At 43.1% G+C, this 18,495-nt stretch overlaps 1 long non-coding RNA gene across 2 annotated transcripts in view; it reads right to left on the bottom strand.

Annotated features, from left to right (window-relative positions):
* Positions 1–18,495, bottom strand: part of LOC141154805 (uncharacterized) — a 119,968-nt gene that overhangs the window by 28,180 nt on the left and 73,293 nt on the right. For both annotated transcript variants that reach the window (XR_012247480.1, XR_012247481.1), the window contains exon 3: positions 10,962–11,055. This is a non-coding gene — a long non-coding RNA (uncharacterized lncRNA). The remainder of the gene's footprint in view (positions 1–10,961; positions 11,056–18,495) is intronic.

Raw genomic sequence — 18,495 nt, 5'->3', positions numbered from 1 at the left:
CCCCATACTGGTATACATGGCACCCCTTGAGCCCCCATTCTTGTTTGCATGTCACCACTTGAGCCCCCATCCTGGTATGCATGGCACCCTCTGAGTTCCCAACCTGGTATGCATGGCACCCCTTTATCCCCCATCCTGGTATGCATGGCACCCCTTGAGACCCATCCTGGTATGCATGGCACCCCTTGAGCCCCCATCCTGGTATGCATGGCACCACTTGAGCACCTATCCTGGTATGTATGGCACCCCTTGAGCCCCCATTCTGGTATGCATGGCATCCTCTGAGCCCCCATCCTTGCATGCATGGCACCCCTTTATCCCCCATAGTGGTATGCATGGCACTTCTTGAGCCCCTATCCTGGTATGCATGGCTCCCCTTGAGCCCCCATTCTTGTATGCATGGCATCCTCTGAGCCCCCATCCTGGTATGCATGGCACCCTCTGAGTTCCGATCCTGGTATGCATGGCACCTCTTTATCCCCCATACTGGTATGCATGGCATCCCTTGAGCCCCCATCCTGGTATGCATGGCACCCCTTGAGCCCCCATCCTGGTATGCATGGCACCACTTGAGCCCCTATCCTGGTATGTATGGCACCCCTTGAGCCCCCATTCTGATATGCATGGCATCCTCTGAGCCCCCATCCTGGTATGCATGGCACCCTCTGAGCCCCCATCCTGGAATGCATGGCACCCCTTTATCCCCCATACTGGTATGCATGGCACCCCTTGAACCCCCATCCTGGTATGCATGGCACCGCTTAATCCCCCATCCTGGTATGCATGGCACCCCTTGAGCCCCCATCCTTGTATGCATGGCACTCTCTGAGCCCCCATCCTTGTATGCATGGCACCCTCTGAGCCCCCATCCTGGTATGCATGGCACCCTTTGAGCCCCCATCCTGGTAGGCATGGCACCCCTTGAGCCCACATCCTGATATGCATGGCACCCTCTGAGCCTCCATCCTGGTATGCATGGCACCACTTGAGCCCCCATCCTGGTATGCATGGCACCCCTTGAGCCCCCATCCTGGTATGCATGGCATCCCTTAAGCCCCCATCCTGGTATGCATGGCACCCTCTGAGCCCCCATCCTAGTATGCATGGCACTCTCTAAGCCCCCATCATGGTATGCATGGCACCCCTTGATCCCTCATCCTGGTATGCATGGCACCCCTTCTGCCCCCATCTTGGTATGCATGGCACCCCTTGAGCCCCCATCCTGGTATGAGCCACCATCATGCTGCCTACAAAAAAAATAAAGAATCATACTCACCTCCTCTCTCCTCCTGCGCTGCCATGTTCTGCTGCCGACACTTTCAGTGTGGGAGCCGCACATGGCAGGGCGCGCATGGCGTCCCTGCCATGCGCCCTCACATAGTGTGAGACGCTGTGCTGGAATAGTCACTGCTCTCCACGCTGGGACTCTGTACGTGGGGAGCAGTGACCATTCAGTCTTTTCAATAGCCGGCACACTGTACCGTAGCGCGGCTCCTGCTCCCTCTCTGCGGTCAGTGTGCCTGCTATTAAAGACCATCGATATTCATTACAACCCATGGGAGTGGGTTGTAGGGAATATTCATGAGCTTTAATAGCAGGCACACAGGCCGCTGAGCAGCAGTAGGAGCCGCGCTGCGGCTCCAGTGTGTCGGCTATTGAGAAAAATGAATATTCATTGTTCTCCATGCCCATGGGCGTGGGGAGCAGGGAATATTCATTTTCTTTAGTAGCGGGCACAGAGTTGGCTGCAGCAGGCGGCTGCTGCCTCCTGTGCCACGCTGATCCCCCGCTGCCGCTCACCCACACCCACCACCACGCACAGCCATGTATATAGTATTCGGACTATAAGACGCACCCCCCACTTTCCACCAAAATTTTGGAGGAAAAAAATGCGTCTTATAGTCCGAAAAATACGGTACCTAATAAAAATAAATGAATATAACATATTGCCTTTGTGGATTATTATTCCATGGCTACTACTTTAGAAAAGAGTAGATCTGTCACGCTGTCTCGGTGTTCAGGAGGTCAGGAGCCTATGCTGACCCTACACTGAGGCCCTGCCTAATCCCTCTACCTGGAGGTACTGTTGATGGTACAGAGGTCCAGGCCGCCAGCGTAAACCTACCTCCTGAGAATCCCTGAACCTCAGTAATCTAGTCCTGAGAAGGACCCCGATCACAACAATTGGGGACAGGTCCGTATATGCTAAACACAGTACAACACGAACGAGACAGTACAAGGGGCAAACCAAAAACCACCTCGCATACAAAAACTTACACCACTACAACAGAGGGAACACAAACGGGTAAGGGGATAAAGAATTAAGCGAGGAAGGGATAAAACCAGACCGAGTACACTTCGCTCCTAACTCCACAATACCACGTATCGCTCTGATAGTCTGCATGAGAAGCTTTCACCGACAACTACCCTATCAGAACGGCAGGTATTTGAAGGAGTCCCAATACTGCAGAATTAACTGCAGCTGGGCGAGGCTGGGCCTCGTCTAGCACAGAGAGAGAGAATTAACTCCCTCCTTGCCGAAAAACACCAAGCACCAAAAACTCAGCTGCGAGAAGTCAGGCTGTGTAATCGCGACGATCTTCGTGGCGACACACCCGTGACAAGATCTGTTATGATTATGGTTTGTTTATGAATTTATTCCAATTGATATTGGTGGTTAGATGAAAGTTTAATAAAATCTCTTGATATGCGAAGTAACAATATGAGCAAATTCATTAGAGTCCAATGATATATGCAATAGGACCTTTTTAATAGGACCTATACAGTAATGATACAATATGACTGAATGTTGTCTCTGTTTACAGGACCTTAGCATGTGACTGTGACGTCATTGCATCCCTGGTTTGGCGATTGGCCTGCGATCACCTTAGGACTGAATGTTGTCTCTGTTTTACAGGACCTTAACTTGTAACTATTACATCAACGTGTTCCTGGTTTGGTCATTGGCCTCTGATCACAGTAATGATAAAATAGGACTGAATGTGGTTTCTTTTTTACAAGACCTTAGCATGTGACTGTGACATCATCGCAATCCTGCTTTTGCAATTGGCCTGTGATCACCATGAGACTGGGTGACGTACCTCCATACACGCCCCCATACCTCTGGCATAGGGCGGTCCCCATAGTGATATCATAAGATGGGAAGGGGGATAATAATAAACAGCCATAGCCAATTACAGATATCCTTTTTGTTAGAGGATTTATTATGGGCTGTCAGTGTGACACATCATTAATGACAGCTTTATTTCTGATTGGACACAATATGAGAGAATACCTGATGTTTTTTATAATATGATGATGTCACAACAGAAGCCTTAAAAGACTATGCGCTTTTTTTTTTTTAACTCAGTTTAGCCTCAGTCCTCTGATGAAGCCAGTCATGGTGAAATACAGTACAGACCAAAAGTTTGGACACGCCTTCTCATTTAAAGATTTTTCTGTATTTTCATGACTATGAAAATTGTACATTCACACTGAAGGCATCAAAACTATGAATTAACACATGTGGAATTATATACTTAACAAAAAAGTGTGAAACAACTGAAAATATGTCTTATATTCTAGGTTCTTCAAAGTAGCCACCTTTTGCTTTGATGACTGTTTTGCTCACTCTTGGCATTCTCTTGATGAGCTTCAAGAGGTAGTCACCGGAAATGGTCTTCCAACAATCTTGAAGGAGTTCCCAGAGATGCTTAGCACTTGTTGGCCCTTTTGCCTTCACTCTGCGGTCCAGCTCACCCCAAATCATCTCGATTGGGTTCAGGTCTGTTCACTGTGGAGGCCAGGTCATCTGACGTAGCACCCCATCACTCTCGTTCTTGGTCAAATAGCCCTTACACAGCCTGGAGGTGTGTTTGGGGTCATTGTCCTGTTGAAAAATAAATGATGGTCCAACTAAACGCGAACCGGATGGAATAGCATGCCGCTGCAAGATGCTGTGGTAGCCATGCTGGTTCAGTATGCCTTCAATTTTGAATAAATACCCAACAGTGTCACCAGTAAAGCACCCCCACACCATCACACCTTCTCCTCCATGCTTCACAGTGGGAACCAGGCATGTAGAGTCCATACGTTCACCTTTTCTGCGTCGCACAAAGACACGGTGGTTGGAACCAAAGATCTCAAATTTGGACTCATCAGACCAAAGCACAGATTTCCACTGGTCTAATGTCCATTCCTTGTGTTCTTTAGCCCAAACAAGTCTCTTCTGCTTGTTGCCTGTACTTAGCAGTGGTTTCCTAGCTGCTATTTTACCATGAAGGCCTGCTGAACAAAGTCTCCTCTTAACAGCTGTTGTAGAGATGTGTCTTCTGCTAGAACTCTGTGTGGCATTGACCTGGTCTCTAATCTGAGCTGCTGTTAACCTGCGATTTCTGAGGCTGGTGACTCGGATAAACTTATCCTCCGAAGCAGAGGTGACTCTTGGTCTTCCTTTCCTGGGGCGGTCCTCATGTGAGCCTGTATCTTTGTAGGGTTTGATGGTTTTTGCAACTGCACTTGGGGACACTTTCAAAGTTTTCCCAATATTTCATACTGACTGACCTTCATTTCTTAAAGTAATGATGGCGACTCGTTTTTCTTTAATTTAGCTGCTTTTTTCTTGCCATAATACAAATTCTAACAGTCTATTCAGTAGGACTATCAGCTGTGTATCCACCAAACTTCTGCACAACACAACTGATGGTCCCAACCCCATTTATAAGGCAAGAAATTTCACTTATTAAACCTGACAGGGCACACCTGTGAAGTGAAAACCATTTCCGGTGACTACCTCTTGAAGCTCATCAAGAGAATGCCAAGAGTGTGCAAAGCATTCATCAAAGCAAAAGGTGGCTACTTTGAAGAACCTAGAATATAAGACATATTTTCAGTTGTTTCACACTTTTTTGTTAAGTATATAATTTCACATGTGTTAATTCATAGTTTTGATGCCTTCAGTGTGAATGTACAATTTTCATAGTCATGAAAATACAGAAAAATCTTTAAATGAGAAGGTGTGTCCAAACTTTTGGTCTGTACTGTATGTCAGGGTGGCTATGAGTGAATTTTAATCAGGTCTAGTGGTTTTGCAACTGACAGCTATAATTGCCCTTGAAAAAGGTATCCTAGCTTTGTGGACTGCAGCCATTAATCTAAATAGGAGATACTGGTGCTTCTCACTAAATTAGAATATCATCAAAAAGTTGATTTATTTCAGTTCTTCAATACAAAAATGTGAAACTCATATATTATATTGAGTCATTACAAATAGAGTTATCTATTTCAATTGTTTATTTCTGGTAATGTTGATGATTATGGCCTACAGCCAATGAAAACACAAAAGTCATTATCTCAGTAAATTAGAATAATTAACAAAAAACACCTGCAAAGGCTTTCTACGCATTTAAAAAGGTCCCTTAGTCTGTTTTAGTAGGCTCTACAACCATGGGAAAGACTGCTGACTTGACAGATGTCCAGCAGGCAGTCATTGACACACTACACAAGGAGGGTAAGCCACAGAAGGTCATTGCTAAAGAAGCTGGCTGTTCACAGAGTGCTGTATCCAAGCTTTAAATGTGAACACTCCTGACTGAGTCTCCATCTATTGGGTTGGCTGTAGTGAAAGAGGTGTCGTTCCTAATTCTACAATTTCTATTGTAGTGAAATTGATGCCACTTTGCTTGTGTCTGTCACAAATTTTTTGAAATGTGGAGAATCCTGATTGGGCCTCCATCTTTTGGGTTGGCTGTAGTGGAAGAGGTTTTGGTCTCCATTAAACTACTTCTACTCTGGTGAAATTGATGGCACTTTGGTGGTGTTAGGCCCTAATTAGGGAAATGGGAACACTACTGATTGAATCTCCATCTACTGGGTTGGCTGTAGTGGAATAGGTGTTGGTCCCCATTATAATAGTTATACTCTATTGAAATTAACTCTTTGGTGTAGATATTGTTCTCACAGGGGTACACATGATAAAATAGAATTTTTTTTCTTTCTACCGCGGAATATAAAACAGGCTATATTTCATCTTTTAATTCTTTGGCGCAGATATTTTTCTCTACACTGGGGTACACAGACATGATAAACTCAAAATTGGTATAGAAAGGAGACTACATCGGAGCATAAAATTCTTTGGGGCAAATATTCTCCATACAGGGGAAAAAAAAAGTTGGTTTCGAGCAGCTTCCTCATCATCCTCCCCAGACATTAACCCCTGGGTGGGGAGAGGTGATCGTGAAGAGACTCAGATACCTGAGGGTAACGCGGACTGTACTGTGCTGTCAGGGCAAGAAGAGGAGGAGGGTGATTGTCAGGGCGAGAAATGGGATAACACATTTGATGATGTTGAGGTTGCGGATCTCACTCGGTGTGAACCCAGAGCATGTGCATGCAGCTGAGTAGCTCATGTGATGAGGTGGAGGAGGAAGAGGAGGAGGTTACTTTGAGTCCTACTGCTCACACACTTCCCTGCATCTCGCTCATAGTCCAGCAGTTTGTCCAGTTCACCGTACTCTGCCCTCTCTCAGCACAGCAGCCAGCCAGTCCCGTAAAAGATTATTTCCTCCTACACATGATAAAGCTAAGAGGTTGAACTCCACTATCTCCAATCTGTTGGCCACGGAAATGGTGGTGTCAGGACCAAATTTTTTGAACTGTGAACACTCCTGTATGGCTGCTTTTTTACTGAGGAGGAAACAGAAGAATCTGGGGGAAACCCCTGCAAACACTGGGAGAACATACAAACTACATGAAGATGTTGTCCTTGGTGGTATTTGAACCCAGGACTCCAGTTCTCCAAAGCTGCAGTGCTAACCACTGAGCCACCATGCTGCTCTATCTGTTCTCCTGGCTCTGATATCTAACATGCTGGAGAAAATTGCACCTACTGACACTCAGTGTCTTCCGCTCCTTTGTGAGAAACTAATGTTTGGGCAGCCACTCAGTCTACCAAATCAAATTCCTGAGAAGGAAATTGTGGATGGCTTCTCTTCTAGTACTGGGTGCACTGCTAATACCATGGCGTCATGCCATAATTGACTGGAAATATTCAAGGCTGGTTGGAGACGAGCTCATTCCCACAGAAAAGTACCAACAACAAGCTAAAGAGATGGTGGCCTCTATCATCATAAAGGAGTTAGCTCGCTATCTAGGAGACCGACCATTGCTGATGTCTATCTTGTGAACATTATGTTGAAGCTTGCAAGGTGTCATGGGTTTACCGTGGCAGAGAGGAGTCAGAAGACTGTAATGTCTCATTACTCCCACTCCTGCAGTCATTAGAAGCCTTTTGCCTTCATATTAATTGGTGCAGGGGTTAATCTGCTCAGTTGTGAGCTCCTGGAAGCTTACCGTGATTTAGGCTCTCAGCAGATTTGTCCCATGCATCTCACCTACTGTGTAATGCAGTACCCCAACACATCAGACTGTCGCCTACCGTGGAAACCTTGAAAAGGAATCTGAAGACCCAAACTGCATACCGCTGCAATATTAGCTGTACCCTGACCTACTGTATCCTCACCCATCCCTTTTAGATTGTTTGTGAGCCCTCACAGGCAGGGTCCTCTCTCCTCTTGTACCAGTCGATGAGTCACCGACGGTGACCCCTTTTCACATGTAAAGCGCCACGGAATAAATTTTGCTGTAATAAAAAAAAATAATAATAGTACTTGTACTCGGGGTCAAGTGATGGCACTTTCCAGGTGTCTACCCCTAATTTGATGTGTTTTGGCAGCTTTTGGGCCCATTTTAAGGTGTATATGCATTTTTTTTCCCCCCATTGAATCCTAAGGCGTTTGGTATTGTTCGACAAATGTTCGACGAATAAATCGGCGAATATTGCAGATTCGACGATCGTAATCCGAACCGAATATTGAAACATTCGCTCATCCCTAGTTACTACTCGTCACTCGCCCGAGCATCACAGTGCTCAAGATGCTCGTTACTCGGCGAGTATTTTTTGAATGTTCAGGTGGGAGCTTAAGTCCCCGCCCCACACGTTTGGCTTATATTAGGCAGCCAATAAACATTCAGGGATTGCCCGACAGTCACTGTAATGCCATAGCCATGTTGGTTGTGGCATTACAGTGATTGGCTGGCCACATAGCATCATTGGGTCTATATAAGATCCGGGACCCTATGCACGTCACAGTCTACCGGTCAAACAGGCAGAGTAGAGAGAGCTGCAGCTGAGTGAGGGAGAGAAATGGCACTTATTTTAAACAGGGATTCCACACCACTATTATTAATTTACACCAACAGTCCTTGTGAGGGCTCATTCTGATGAATACTAATTCTGCTGATAGCATGTTAGGCAGAGTTTGTGGAGACCTTGAATAGTACAGAATAGAGTCCATTGCATGTTCTTTCTGCTGCTGGAACTCCTATCAATAGCCCTATATATCAGGGCTGATAATATTCTTTTTAATCTTAATCTTGATAACTTTAGTGAAAAGCAATATAATACACCATTTTTATTGCTCCATTTGCTTGTTAGCAGCATACAGCCAAATTTGGTTGATTTGAATAGCATTGCTGTTCATCACAGGGGGTCAAATATTTCTTCTGTAAATATCCTACATTTTTTTGGAAGCTGACAAATATTATACTCCATTTAAAGTGTGTCAGTTGTGCGTTCAAAACATATCCACACTTGGTCGCTGACCAATAGCATTGCTATACTGGCACTCCATTAAAACATGGTCATCAGACATGAGCAAATATTACTGCGGTTATAATCCGGTCATTTTTTGCAAGCTGCAAAATATTATACTCCATTTAAAGTGTGGCAGTTGTGCATTGAAAACATATCCACACTTGGTCACTGACCAATAGCATAACTATACTGACACTGCAGAAAAAAAGTTGGTCATCAGAAATTATCAAATGTTACTGCGGTTATAAACTGGACTTTTTTGAAAGCTGCAAAATAATATACTCCATTTAAAGTCTGCCAGTTGTGTGTCCAAAACATATCCACACTTGGTTACTGACCAAAGCATCGCTATACCAGCATTGCATAAAAAAATTGATCATCAGACGTGATCATATATTTCTGAGGTAATAATTCTGACATTTTTTGCAAGCTGCAAAATATTATACTCAATTTAAAGGCAGCTAGTTGTGTTTTTAAAGCATATCCACACTTGGTCGCTGACCAATAGCATTGCTGTACCGACACTGCATAAAAACGTGGTCATCAGACGTGAGCAAATATTACTACGGTTATAAACTGGTCATTTTTCGCAAGCTGCAAAATATTTTACTCTACTTAAAGAGTGGCAGTTCTGCGCTGAAAATACAGTGGGGGAAAAATTATTTAGTCAGCCACCAATGGAGCAAGTTCTGCCACTTAAAAAGATGAGACATGCCTGTAATTGACATCATAGGTAGATCTCAACTATGAGAGACAAAATGAGAAAACAAATCCTGAAAATCACATTGACTGATTTGAAAGGACATTTGTTTCAAATTTTGGTGGAAAATAAGTATTTGGTCAATTACAAAAGTTCATCTCAATACTTTGTTATATATCCTTTGTGGGCAATGACAAAGGTCAAACATTTTCTATAAGTCTTCACAAGGTTGACACACACTGTTGCTGGTATGTTGGCCTATTCCTCCATGCAGATCTCCTCTAGAGCAGTGATGTTTTGGGGCTGTCGCTGGGCAACACGGACTTTCACCTCCCTCCAAAGGTTTTCTATAGAGTTTAGATTTGAAGACTGACTAGGCTACTCCAGGACCTTGAAATGCTTCTTATGAAGCCACTCCTTCATTGCCCTGGTGGTATGCTTGGGATCATTGTCATGCTGAAAGACCCAGCCATGTTTCATTTTCAATGCCCTTGCTAATGGAAGGAGGTTTGCACTCAAAATCTCACGATATATGGCCCCATTCATTCTTTCATGTACACGGATCAGTCGTCCTGGTCCCTTGGCAGAGAAACAGCCCCAAAGCATGATGTTGCCACCACCATGCTTCACAGTAGGTATGGTGTTCTTTGGATGCAACTCAGTATTCTTTCTCCTCCAAACACGTCGAGTTGTGTTTCTACCAAACAGTTCTACTTTGGTTTCATCTGATCATATGACATTCTCCCAATACTCTGCTGGATCATCCAAATGCTCTCTAGCAAACTTCAGACGGGCCCGGACATGTAATGGCTTAAGCAGGGGGACACGTTTGGCACTGCAGGATCTGAGTCCATAGCAGCGTAGTGTGTCACTGATGGTAGCCTGTGTAACGTTGGTCCCATCTCTCTGCAGGTCATTCACTCTGTCTCCCCGTGTGTTTCTGGGATTTTTGCTCACTGTTCTTGAGAGAATTTTGACCCCATGGGGTGAGGTCTTGTGTGGAGCTCCAGATCGAAGGAGAATATCAGTGGTCTTGCATGTCTTCCATTTTCTAATTATTGCTCCCACAGTTGATTTCTTCACACCAAGCTGCTTGCCTATTGCAGTTTCAGTCTTCCCAGCCTGGTGCAGGGCTACAATTTTGTTTCTGGTGTCTTTTGACCGCTCTTTTGTCTTCACCATAGTGGATTTTGGAGTTTGACTGTTTGAGGTTGCAGACAGGTGTCTTTTATACTGATAACAAGTTCAAACAGGTGCCAGTACTACAGGTAATGAGTGGAGGACAGAGGAACCTCTTAAAGAAGAAGTTACAGGTCTGTGAGAGCCGGAAATCTTGCTTGTTTGTAATTGACCAAATACTGACATTGTGTTCCACCAAAATTTGAAAAAAAATTCTTTCCAAATCAGACAATGTGATTCTCAGGTGTTGTTTTCTCATTTTGTCTCTCATAGTTGAGGTCTACCTATGATGTCAATTACAGGCCTCTCTCATCTTTTCAAGTGGGAGAACTTGCACAATTGGCGACTGACTAAATACTTTTTTCCCCACTGTACCCAAAAAAAACCTTTGTGGACGGTCAAAATATATTTTTTATTGTACAATATTACCTCTCTTATTTGTGATTCATGTACGGGTGAGCCATAGCAGTAGAGATAGCGTCTTAAAGTCATCTGGTCAGGGGTTATTGCCTTATACTCTGTGCTGCAAAAAAAAAAATCAATTATATTCCTTATTGATACCGCTTTTAGCTGCAATTACAATAGGGACAGGAGCAAGGCATCATCAGCTGGAAATGAGTGTTGATTGTTGTCGCATACATCTCTTCCATAGTGCATTTCTTCATTGATATTTTCCATGCACTCATTGACCAATTCATGTTTTTTAATGGTGATCTTTACTCACAAATTCATGAAAGCAGGCAGGGTTCCTTCACAGTTTGTTGCTGCCACGTCCAAAAACACCTCTTTGGGGCCGGCTAAAATCAATTTTATATTCTACAATATTACCTGTCTTATCTGAAATTTGAATATGGGTGAGCTATCATACTATGGATAGCGTATTACATCCATTGAGCCAGGGATTATTGCCTTATACTCCACATTCCTGCAGCTGCAAAAAAAAAAAAAAAATATATATATATATATATATATATATATATATATATTCTATTGCCTAATAATACCACTGTTAGATATATTTACAATTGGGACAAGAGCTAGGTATTATCAGCTGGAAATGAGTGTTCATTCTGGTCACATACATATCTTCAACCGTGCATAACTTGATTGATTTTTTCCATGCACTCATTGACCGATTCAACATTTTTTACTGTAATCTGTACTCAGAAATTAATCAAGCTTGACCGAAATTTATCATAGTTTACAGAAATTCATCAAAGTTGGCAGAAATTTTTCAAATTTGACATAAATTAATCAAAGTTAAAAAAAATCCTAATTTAATGTGTCCATTTGCTGTTTCTCTGTAGCTTCTGAATGTAAGAGGTAGTGGAGGGAGACTTGATGCTACTGGAGCTGGAATTACTACTTCAGAAATCTCCAGTGCTTTGTTTCCATCCATTTCTGGGTGCTTCATGAAGTATATTTGTGGTCATTGTACTGCTGGAAGACACATGACCTAGGATGAAAACCCAGCTTTATGACACTGGGCACTACATTGCGACCAAAAATCCTTTGGGAATCTTCACATTTCATGATGCTTTGCACACAGTTAAGGCACCCTGTGCCAGAGTGAGTAATAACAAACCTGAATATCTTTTATCCTCCACCATATTTGACTAGAAGTACTGTGTTCTTTTATTTGTAGGCCTCTTTCCATTTACAGTAAACAGTTGAATGATGTGCATTACTAAAAAGCTCTATCTTGGTCTCCCTGTACCCAAGATGCCTGATGGCCCTCTAAAAAATACTGAAGGCCACCTGATGGCACTCTAGAAGTTGTGAGCGCCGCCTGCTGGACATCCAAACTACAAACTTTACAGAATATGTATATATGAAAAAGAAAATTTGACCACCTCCGATGGATAAGTTATTTTGCAGTAGTAATATGCGGCTATGCAAAGTATAGCCAACTGACGGCCTCTAACAATTGTGAGGGCCAACTTCTGGCCTTTTAACAATAGTAAGGGCCGCATGATGGCCCTGTAAAAATAGACTTTGTGAGTTTCAGAGTCCCTCTTTCATAAATGAAACAGGATGTGTCTGATCTTGTCTCACACACCACATGGCCAGATAAGGTAGCAAAATGTTAAAATTTCATTTACTGGTGAATGTACTATTCACCATTGAAAGCAATGCAAAAGTGCAAAAACACATCAAAAACACTACGTGCCAATATAGCCCAAGATGTGGAGGATAATTTTTTATTTTGGTTATTTATTTTGCCTTTTAAACATGTCATTAACCTGGAAAGAATGTTTCTTAACATTTTTTTCCAGGAAAATCCATTTTAGCTTAGTTTTTGCATGTTTTAGTGTCAGTACGTAAAAGTGGCATAATACTCTGATAACATTGTTCACAGCAGTGACCTGGTATTCAGAGATGCTTCCAGGGATTTTCCCCATGTTGTTTCCATGTCATTTTAGCACTGTTTCCATCGATTTGACCAATTTTTAGGTGCTTCTTGAAGTATGTTTGGGGTCATTGTCCTACCTACCAGAAGACCCATGACCTAGGATGCAAACCAATCTTTATGACACATTGCGACTAGTGTTGAGCGAGCATGCTCAACACTGCTCAGTACTCGCCCGAGCATCTCACTACTCGGGATGTTCGGTGAGCACCGAGCATTTCCCGATTACTCCGGCGGGAGCTCGGGTCTCCGCCCTGCACATTTGGCGCTCTTTACGGAGCCAATGAAAATGCAGGGATTGCCAGCCAATCACTGTAATGCCGCAACCATGTTGGTTGTGGGCATTACAGTGATTGGCTGGCCGCACAGCGTCACCTCGAGTATTTAAATCCGGGCGCCGCCATCTTGGGCACAGTCCCTCCGGATCAGACGGTGTAGGGAGAGTGCTGCTGATCTAGGGAAAGATTTATACTGCGAATTAGGTAGTGTAGGGTCTCTAAAGCCTGCAAAATCAAACAAACAGTCCTTCTCAGGACTAATATCCATCCCAGATATCGGGCAGGCAGGCTGCATAGGAGACACAGTGGTTATACCAACAAACTCTGCATTACAGTCCTGTATGCTGCTTTTCAAATTGCTAGATTTAGCCCCAGGTCTCAGGGGCCAGGAAAAATCCTTTTGTTTTTCCATCTAAATCCTCTTTTTTTTTCCCTCAGTAAGACTGTACAAATACCCGTCTTATTAACCTTTTGGTATTCCCCCCCCCCCCAAAAAAATTGAGTGTTCAGACACAAATATATCTGTTTAAAAGAGACCGGTGTAGGCCAGATAATTAGAACTGTGGTTTTGCAGTTCCATGGTTCAAATCTCTGTATTATCCACTTGTTTGCCTTTTTTTCATAAAAAAATACAGTTTGAGTGTCTCGCTGACTGTTCAGACACAAATATATCTGTTTAAAAGATTCTGGTGTAGGCCAGAGAACTAGAACTGTGGTTTTCCTCTTCCACGGTTCAAATCTGGGTGTAATCCACCTTATTGCATAAAAAAAACAGTTTCAGTGTCTCGCTGACTGTTCAGACACAAATATATCTGTTTAAAAGATTCTGGTGTAGGCCAGAGAACTAGAACTGTGGTTTTCCTCTTCCACGGTTCAAATCTGGATGTAATCTACCTTTTGCATAAAAAGAAAAACAGTTTCAGTGTCTCGCTGACTGTTCAGACACAAATATATCTGTTTAAAAGATTCTGGTGTAGGCCAGAGAACTAGAACTGTGGTTTTCATCTTCCATGGTTCAAATCTGGTTGTAATACACCTTTTTGCCTTATTTTACATAAAAAAAACTGTTTCAGTGTCTCGCTGACTGTTCAGACACAAATATATCTGTTTACAAGATTCTGTTGTAGGCCAGAAAAATGGGACAGTGGTTTTCCTCTTCCACGGTTCAAATCTGGGTGTAATCCACCTTTTTGCATAAAAAAAACAGTTTCAGTGTCTCGCTGACTGCTCAGACACAAATATATCTGTTTAAAAGAATCTGGTGCAGGCCAGAGAACTAGAACTGTGGTTTTCATCTTCCACTGTTCAAATCTGGTTGTCATCCACCTTTTTGCCTATTTTACATAAAAAAAACAGTTTCAGTGTCTCACTGACTGTTCAGACACAAATATATCTGTTTAAAAGATTCTGGTGTAGGCCAGAGAAATAGAACTGTGGTTTTCCTCTTCCACGGTTCAAATCTGGGTGTAATCCACCTCTTTGTATAAAAAAAAACAGTTTCAGTGTCTCGCTGACTGATCAGACACAAACATATCTGTTTTAAAGATTCTGGAAAGGCCAGAGAAATAGAACTGTGGTTTTCCTCTTCCACGGTTCAAATCTGGGTGTAATCCACCTTTTTGCATAAAAAAAAAATTTCAGTGTCTCACTGACTGTTCAGACTCAAATATATCTGTTTAAAAGATTCTGGTGTAGGCCAGAGAACTAGAACTGTGGTTTTCCTCTTCCATGGTTCAAATCTGGGTGTAATACACCTTTTTGCATAAAAAAAACAATTTCAGAGTCTCGCTGACTGTTCAGACACAAATATATCTGTTTAAAAGATTTTGATGTAGGTTAGAGAAATAGAACTGTGGTTTTCCTCTTCCACGATTCAAATCTGGGTGTAATCCACCTTTTTGCATAAAAAAAACAGTTTCAGTGTCTCGCTGACTGACCAGACCCAAATATATCTGTTTAATAGATTCTGGTGTAGGCCAGAGAAATAGAACTGTGGTTTTCCTCTTACACGGTTCAAATCTGGTTGTAATCCACCTTTTTGTCTTTTTTACATAAAAAAAACAGTTTCAGTGTCTAGCTGACTGTTCAGACACAAATATATCTGTTTAAAAGATTCTGATGTAGGCCAGAGAACTAGAACTGTGGTTTTCCTCTTCCATGGTTGAAATCTGGGTGTAATCCACCTTTTTAGATAAAAAAACAGTTTTAGTGTCTCGCTGACTGTTCAGACACAAATATATCTGTTTAAATGATTCTGGTGTAGGCCAGTGAATTAAAACTATGGATTTCCTCTTCCACGGTTCAAATCTGAATGTAATCCACCTTTTTGCACAAAAAAAAAAGTTTCAGTGTCTCGCTGACTGTTCAGTAGTGTTGAGCCACCCCCGTAGTGTTCGGGTTCGGTTCGGTTCGTCGAACACCGGGATGTTCGAGGAACTGTTCATCGAACTGTTCGTCGAACACCTTAGAACACCGTCGAACACCGTTAAAACCAATGGCAGGCAAACAAAAACACATAGGAACACATAGAAAACACCTTCAAAGGTGTCCAAAAGCTGACAAACTGCTCAGAAGACGCTTTCTTTAAAAAAGCCGGCCGGCAATTCAGCAGCGGCATACACCGGTACCCGACAATTTAGACATGAAGGAATAGAGCATCACACATAGATTAGATAGATAGAAACATGTCAGTCACATATATATGAAGTACAGTGACAGTGTTGCTTACTGTACTTGTCATTTAGTGTAAAGGATTTATTAAAAAATATAATAGTGTTTTCGTGCACCGTCTCTTTAAAAAGCCGGCCGGCAATTCAGCAGCGGTACCCGACAATTTATAACAGACAGAATAGAGCTTCACACATAGATTAGATAGATAGAAACATGTCAGTCACATATATATGAAGTACTGTGACAATGTTGCTTACTGTACTTGTCATTTACTGCAAAGGATTTATTAAAAAAAATAATAGTGTTTTCATGCACCGTCTCTTTAAAAAAGCCGGCTGGCAATTCAGCATCTGTACCCGACAATTTAGAATAGAAGGAATAGAGAATCACACATAGATTAGATAGATAGAAACATGTCAGCCACATATATACGAAGTACAGTGACAGTGTTGCTTACTGTACTTGTCATTTAGTGTAAAGGATTTATTAAAAAATATAATAGTGTTTTCGTGCACCGTCTCTTTAAAAAAGCCGGCCGGCAATTCAGCAGCGGTACCCGACAATTTATTACAGACAGAATAGAGCTTCACACATAGATTAGATAGATAGAAACATGTCAGTCACATATATATGAAGTACTGTGACAGTGTTGCTTACTGTACTTGTCATTTACTGCAAAGGATTTATTAAAAAAAATAATAGTGTTTTCATGCACCGTCTCTTTAAAAAAGCCGGCCGGCAATTCAGCATCTGTACCCGACAATTTATAACAGACAGAATAGAGCTTCACACATAGATTAGATAGATAGAAACATGTCAGTCACATATATAATAAGTACAGTGACAGTGTTGGTTACTGTACTTGTCATTTAGTATTAAAATAAAGGATTTATTATTAAAAAAAATTGGCGTGGGGTTCCCCGTAATTTTAGTCTCTAGTGGAGGTTAAGCAGACAGCTGGGGCAGATGTTTGAAGCCTGGGAAGGGGGTAATACCCACGGAGCTTCCCAGGCTACTAATATCAGCCCCCAGCTGAATACCTAGCCTTTACTAGCTATTAAAATGGAGGACCCCCCCCAAAAAAAATGATGTGTGGTCCCCCCTAATTTAATAGCTAGCAAAGGCTAGGCAGACAGCTGGGGGCTGATATTAATAGCCCAGGAAGGGAGCCATGAATATTGGCCCCCTCCCAGGCTAGAAACACCAGCCGTCAGCCGCCCCAGAAATGGCGCATCCATAGGATGCGCCAATTCTGGCACTTAGCCTCGCTCTTCCACGCTGCCCTGGTGCGGTGGCAGGGGGTAATAGGGTTGGGGTTGATGTCAGCTTATAATGCCAGCTGACATCAAGCCCAGGTTAGTAATGGAGAGGCGTCTATAAGACACCCCCATTACTAACCCCATAGTCAAAGTTAAAAAAAAAACACAAACACCCAGAATAAAGTCCTTTAATTGAAATAAAGACACAATTCTTTATTGTTCTAAATTAAACCATACTTACCATCACGCCCATTCCAGCTGAAGCCAACGATCTCCTGCAATAAAAGAAAAATAATAAAGCAACCTCATCCTTACCTTTCCATGGTTCCCAGGACAGCTTCAGCTCTGCTACATCGAGATGACAGGCTGGACCGCAGCAGAACGCTGCCCTCCAGCCTGTCATCCCGCAGACACTGAGAAGCGCAGGCATGCTTGCGCTCCTCAGTGTCTGACTGTGACGGCATCCAGATGAGCCGACAATGAACTCGGCTCACCTCATGTACGTCACTGACAGCGTGGGAAAATTCTCCTACACTCAGCGCTTCAGCGTGAGACTTCTCCCACGCTGTCAGTGACGTGCATGAGGTGAGCCGAGTTCATTGGACATGAACTCGGCTCATCTGGATGCCGTCACAGCCAGACACTGAGTAGCGCAAGCATGCCTGCTCTTCTCAGTGTCTGCGGGATGACAGGCTGGATGGCAGCTTTCTGCTGCGGTCCAGCCTGTCATCTCGATGTAGCAGAGCTGAAGCTGTCGTGGGAGCCATGGAAAGGTAAGGATGATGTTGCTTTATTATTTTACTTTTATTGCAGGAGATCATTGGCTTCAGCTGGAATGGGCGTGGTGGTAAGTATGGTTTAATTTAGAGCAATAAAGAATTGTGTGTTTATTTCAATTAAAGGACTTTTTCTGGGTGTTTGTGTTTTTTTTAAATACTTTACTAGAAATTCATGGTGGTCATGTCTAATATTGGCGTGACCCCATGAATTTCGGGCTTAGGGCCAGCTGATAATGCCAAGCTGGCCTTAACCCCTTTATTACCCAGTGAGCCACCGCACCAGGGCCCTGGATGAGTTGGGTACAGCGCCAGAAGATGGCGCTTCTATGAACGCGCCATTTTCCGGGGCGGCTGCGGACTGCAATTTACAGCGGGTGGGGCCCAGAAAGCTTGGGCCTCCCTGCGCTGCAGATTCCAGCCCCCAGCTGCCTAGCTGTACCTGGCTGGACACAAAAATAGGGCGAAGCTCCACGTATTTTTTTTTTAAATTCATGAAATTCATGGAATAATTAAGAAAAAAAGGGCTTCCCTATATTGTTGTGTCCGGCTAGGTACAAATAGGCAGCT

Source organism: Phyllobates terribilis, unplaced genomic scaffold (assembly GCF_046119375.1).
Source record: "Phyllobates terribilis strain yellow unplaced genomic scaffold, ASM4611937v1 Scaffold_7__3_contigs__length_470593459, whole genome shotgun sequence".
In the NCBI taxonomy this organism is placed as follows: domain Eukaryota; kingdom Metazoa; phylum Chordata; class Amphibia; order Anura; family Dendrobatidae; genus Phyllobates; species Phyllobates terribilis.
Note: the sequence above shows the minus strand (reverse complement) of the source record. Positions and strands in the feature narration are given on the sequence as shown.